At 49.4% G+C, this 6000-nt stretch overlaps 1 protein-coding gene across 1 annotated transcript in view; it reads right to left on the reverse strand.

Moving 5' to 3' along the window:
• Positions 1–5791, reverse strand: part of LOC106577436 (gremlin-2) — a 41027-nt gene extending 35236 nt beyond the window's left edge. The window contains exon 1 of the mRNA XM_045711449.2: positions 5430–5791. The gene's annotated coding sequence lies outside the window, so the exon portion shown is untranslated. The remainder of the gene's footprint in view (positions 1–5429) is intronic.
• Between the last annotated feature and the right edge of the window lie 209 nt (positions 5792–6000).

Here is a 6000-nt window from a genome sequence, read left to right on the forward strand (position 1 = left end):
GTCTGTAACGATCCCCTAACGGTGCTGTCTGTAACGGTCCCCAAACGGTGCTGTCTGTAAAGGTCCGCTAATGGTGCTGTCTGTAACGGTCCCCAATGGTGGTGTCTGTAACGATCCCCTAACGATGCTGTCTGTAACGGTGCTGTCTGTAACGGTGCTGTCTGTAACGGTCCCCTAATGGTGCTGTCTGTAACGATCCCCTAACGGTGCTGTCTGTAACGGTGATGTCTGTAACGGTGCTGTATGTAACGGTGCTGTCTGTAACAGTCCCCAAACGGTGCTGTCTGTAAAGGTCCCCAAACGGTGCTGTCTGTAACGGTCCCGTAACGGTGCTGTCTGTAACGGTCCCCTAACGTTGCTGTCTGTAACGGTGCTGTCTGTAACAGTGCTGTCTGTAACGGTGCTGTCTGTAACGGTCCTCTAACGGTGCTGTCTGTAACGGTCCCCTAACGGTGCTGTCTGTAACGGTCCCCTAACGGTGCTGTCTAACGGTGCTGTCTGTAACGGTGCTGTCTGTAACGGTCCCCTAATGGTGCCGTCTGTAACGATCCCCTAACGGTGCTGTCTATAACGGTGCTGTCTAACGGTGCTGTCTGTAACGGTGCTGTCTGTAACGGTCCCCAAACGGTGCTGTCTGTAAAGGTCCCCAATTGGTGCTGTCTGTAAAGGTCCGCTAACGGTGCTGTCTGTAACGGTCCCCAAACGGTGCTGTCTGTAACGGTCCCCTAATGGTGCTGTCTGTAACGATCCCCTAACGGTGCTGTCTGTAACGGTGCTGTCTGTAACGGTGCTGTCTGTAACGGTCCCCAAACGGTGCTGTCTGTAAAGGTCCCCAAACGGTGCTGTCTGTAACGGTCCCCTAACGGTGCTGTCTGTAACGGTGCTGTCTGTAACGGTGCTGTCTGTAACGGTCCCCTAACGGTGCTGTCTGTAACGGTCCCCTAACGGTGCTGTCTGTAACGGTGCTGTCTGTAACGGTCCCCTCACGGTGCTGTCTAACAGTGCTGTCTGTAACGGTGCTGTCTGTAACGGTCCCCTAATGGTGCCGTCTGTAACGATCCCCTAACGGTGCTGTCTGTAACGGTGCTGTCTGTAACGGTGCTGTCTGTAACGGTCCCCAAACGGTGCTGCCTGTAAAGGTCCCCAAACGGTGCTGTCTGTAAAGGTCCGCTAACGGTGCTGTCTGTAACGGTCCCCTAACGGTGCTGTCTGTAACGGTCCCCTAACGGAGGCTGTCTGTAACGGTGCTGTCTGTAACGGTGCTGTCGGTAACGGTCCCCTAACGGTGCTGTCTGTAACGGTCCCCTAACGGTGCTGTCTGTAACGGTCCCCTAACGGTGCTGTCTGTAACGGTGCTGTCTGTAACGGTCCCCTAACGGTGCTGTCTGTAACGGTCCCCTAATGGTGCTGTCTGTAACGGTCCCCTAACGGTGCTGTCTGTAACGGTCCCCTAACGGTGTTGTCTGTAACGGTCCCCTAACTGTGCTGTCTGTAACGGTGCTGTCTGTAACGGTGCTGTCTGTAACGGTGCTGTCTGTAACGGTCCCCTAACGGTGCTGTCTGTAACGGTCCCCAAACGGTGCTGTCTGTAAAGGTCCCCAAACGGTGCTGTCTGTAACGGTCCCCTAATGGTGCTGTCTGTAACGATCCCCTAACGGTGCTGTCTGTAATGGTGCTGTCTGTAACGGTCCCCAAACGGTGCTGTCTGTAACGGTCCCCAAACGGTGCTGTCTGTAAAGGTCCCCAAACGGTGCTGTCTGTAACGGTCCCCTAATGGTGCTGTCTGTAACGATCCCCTAACGGTGCTGTCTGTAATGGTGCTGTCTGTAACGGTGCTGTCTGTAACGGTGCAGTCTGTAACGGTCCCCAAACGGTGCTGTCTGTAAAGGTCCCCAAACGGTGCTGTCTGTAACAGTGCTGTCTGTAACGGTGCTGTCTGTAACGGTCCCCTAACGGTGCTGTCTGTAACGGTCCCCTAACGGTGCTGTCTGTAACGGTCCCCTAACGGTGCTGTCTTACGGTGCTGTCTGTAACGGTGCTGTCTGTAACGGTCCCCTAATGGTGCCGTCTGTAACGATCCCCTAACGGTGCTGTCTGTAACGGTGCTGTCTAACAGTGCTGTCTGTAACAGTGCTGTCTGTAACGGTCCCCAAACGGTGCTGTCTGTAAAGGTCCCCAAACGGTGCTGTCTGTAAAGGTCCGCTAACGGTGCTGTCTGTAACGGTCCCCAAACGGTGCTGTCTGTAACGGTCCCCTAACGGTGCTGTCTGTAACGGTGCTGTCTGTAACAGTGCTGTCTGTAACGGTGCTGTCTGTAACGGTGCTGTCTGTAACGGTCCCCAAACGGTGCTGTCTGTAAAGGTCCCCAAACGGTGCTGTCTGTAACAGTCCCCTAATGGTGCTGTCTGTAACGATCCCCTAACGGTGCTGTCTGTAACGGTGCTGTCTGTAACGGTGCTGTCTGTAACGGTCCCCAAACGGTGCTGTCTGTAAAGGTCCCCAAACGGTGCTGTCTGTAACGGTCCCCTAATGGTGCTGTCTGTAACGATCCCCTAACGGTGCTGTCTGTAACGGTGCTGTCTGTAACGGTGCTGTCTGTAACGGTCCCCAAACGGTGCTGTCTGTAAAGGTCCCCAAACGGTGCTGTCTGTAACGGTCCCCTAACGGTGCTGTCTGTAACGGTCCCCTAACGGTGCTGTCTGTAACAGTGCTGTCTGTAACGGTGCTGTCTGTAACGGTGCTGTCTGTAACGGTCCCCAAACGGTGCTGTCTGTAACGGTCCCCAAACGGTGCTGTCTGTAACGGTCCCCTAACGGTGCTGTCTGTAACGATCCCCTAACGGTGCTGTCTGTAACGGTGCTGTCTGTAACGGTGCTGTCTGTAACGGTCCCCAAACGGTGCTGTCTGTAAAGGTCCCCAAACGGTGCTGTCTGTAACGGTCCCCTAATGGTGCTGTCTGTAACGATCCCCTAACGGTGCTGTCTGTAACGGTGCTGTCTGTAACGGTGCTGTCTGTAACGGTCCCCAAACGGTGCTGTCTGTAAAGGTCCCCAAACGGTGCTGTCTGTAACGGTCCCCTAACGGTGCTGTCTGTAACGGTCCCCTAACGGTGCTGTCTGTAACAGTGCTGTCTGTAACGGTGCTGTCTGTAATGGTGCTGTCTGTAACGGTCCCCTAACGGTGCTGTCTGTAACGGTCCCCTAACGGTGCTGTCTGTAACGGTCCCCTAACGGTGCTGTCTGTAACGGTCCCCTAACGGTGCTGTCTGTAACGGTGCTGTCTGTAACGGTGCTGTCTGTAACGGTCCCCTAACGGTGCCGTCTGTAACGGTCCCCTAACGGTGCTGTCTGTAACGGTGCTGTCTGTAACGGTGCTGTCTGTAACGGTCCCCAAACGGTGCTGTCTGTAAAGGTCCCCAAACGGTGCTGTCTGTAAAGGTCCGCTAACGGTGCTATCTGTAACGGTCCCCTAACGGTGCTGTCTGTAACTGTCCCCTAACGGTGCTGTCTGTAATGGTGCTGTCGGTAACGGTCCCCTAACGGTGCTGTCTGTAACGGTCCCCTAACGGTGCTGTGTTGTCGTCTTAGGTCTGTCTTTATGTCGTGGTGTCTCTCTTCTGCCTTGCTGTGTTGTTGTCTTAGGTCTGTCTTTATGTTGTGTTGTGGTGTCTCTCTTCTGCCTTGCTGTGTTGTTGTCTTAGGTCTGTCTTTATGTTGTGGTGTCTCTCTTCTGCCTTGCTGTGGTGTTGTCTTAGGTCTGTCTTTATGTTGTGGTGTCTCTCTTCTGCCTTGCTATGTTGTTGTTTTAGGTCTGTCTTTATGTTGTGGTGTCTCTCTTCTGCATTGCTGTGTTGTATTAGGTCTGTCTTTATGTTGTGTTGTGGTGTCTCTCTTCTGCCATGCTGTGTTGTCTTAGGTCTGCCTTTATGTTGTGGTGTCTCTCTTCCTCATGCTATGTTGTTGTCTTAGGTCTGTCTTTATGTAGTGTTGTCTCTCTTCTGCCATACTGTGTTGTTAACTTAGGTCTGTCTTTATGTCGTGTTGTGGTGTCTCTCTTGTTGGGATGTGTGTTTTGTCCTATATATATATATTTTTTAATCCCCATCAGGAGGCCTTTTGCCTTTTGGTAGGCCGCCATTGAAAAATAAGAATTTGTTCTTAACTGACTTGCCTAGTTAAATAAAGGTTTAATAATTAAAAAATAAATAAAAATACAACGTAAACATTACAGTTTTGAAAACAAAAAAAGTGGTCTCTCGGCACGGGACGAGGTAAATTAAACCGCCTACACATTTCCATAATTAAATATTACTCCTACCTTTTAAAAAACGATTTCTATCTTTAGTTCTCAAACACAATCCAACACATCCCAGTCTAGGTCCTGTTGATACCTCATATCCCAGCGATAACGCTTTGCATTACCCCTAGGAAACAAAACACTTATATTTGGCTCAACTTACCCCAAGGCAAACATTTACACTGTATTAGCCTACACAGCTACAAGGATACACTTTAATACTACACTTTACTACTACACTTTACTACTACACTTTAATACTACACTTTCATGCTAGGTTTAGGACCTCATATTGAAGCTAATAGAGACATGATGTTTATAACAATGTTAAAATGATCTACTTTGGTTTAGATACAAGCATAATGAAACCTCTAACACAATACATTCATTTGACTTGATGAAAATCAGGGTTTTTTTTGGGACTTAACTTGCTGGTCACTTTTTCCCATGTGGTTTCATCCTTCACGGACTCCATGAAATGACCACCTCTTCCTACATATTTGGTCAAAATTATTAATTTTAATTTAATTTTGTGTTTCCTAGAAACACAAAGGGGTGGCTCAACTTCACCCACTCTCCCTTACTGCTGCTACTCTGTTGGTTTTATGGATTAAAATGTCCCTTAACACATCAAGTCATTTAATAAATAAAGTTGTGTGAATTGTGATGAGGGTAAAGTTCTCTCATTTCAGTGATGTAAATAAATTAAAGTCATCTACAAAAATGGAGTACTGGAGTACAACGTCACAGCTGATCGTATTAACACCGTATTAACACCAGAGATTATGTTAACGTCTTATCTAATATGTCTGTACCGTTTACAGTAAACTGTGCCCAGAGCTTGTCTAAGTGATGATGATTGAGACAAGGAGTACATTTGGTACTCTATTCTCAGTGTGGTTCTGTCTCTAAGGATAGGAAGTGTCAGGTCAGTTGACCTCTTGTCTCTAAGGATAGGATGTGTCAGGTCAGTTGACCTCTTGTCTCTAAGGATAGGAAGTGTCAGGTCAGTTGACCTCTTGTCTGTAAGGATAGGAAGTGTCAGGTCAGTTGACCTCTTTTCTCTAAGGATAGGAAGTGTCAGGTCAGTTGACCTCTTGTCTGTAAGGATAGGAAGTGTCAGGTCAGTTTACCTCTTGTTTCAGGCGTCCAAAGCGTCCTCTCTCTCTCTGTGTCCCGGTCTGTCCTTGCGTTAGGGTTAGGTAAGTATTCCAGCAGAGACAGAGGTGATGGGTTGAGGTGGTCTATTCGTCGGTCAGTCCACTCATCGGTTGGCTCCTCTGTTTGGTGGTAAGTGTGAAGGTTTTTCAGCTCTTCTATCAGATCATGGTTTCTATGCTGAGCTTTTTTGGTGGTTTGTTAGCTGGTCTCTACCCTGGTCAATCCGCTACTCTCTCCGGGGTCCTGGTGAGGTTGCTGTGTGGATGCCCGTGGACAGCCTGAGTTCCTGTGGTTAGGGTCTCTCTCTCGCTCTGTGTCTCTGTGTTCTGGCTCTTCTCCATCACCAGCATGTGGATGTTAACACCCAGCAGACTTTCTATTGGCTTTCAACACTAAACAAGTCTCGCCCTCCTCCCTCCAACACTCTCTCTCTCTCTCTCTCTCTCTCTCTCTCTCTCTCTCTCTCTCTCTCTCTCTTTCCCTAACACTCCCTCTCCCTCTCTCTCTCTCTCTGTCTCTCTCTCTATCCCTAACACTCCCTCT

This window comes from Salmo salar, chromosome 18 (assembly GCF_965601325.2).
Source record: "Salmo salar chromosome 18, fSalSal1, whole genome shotgun sequence".
In the NCBI taxonomy this organism is placed as follows: Eukaryota; Metazoa; Chordata; class Actinopteri; order Salmoniformes; family Salmonidae; genus Salmo; species Salmo salar.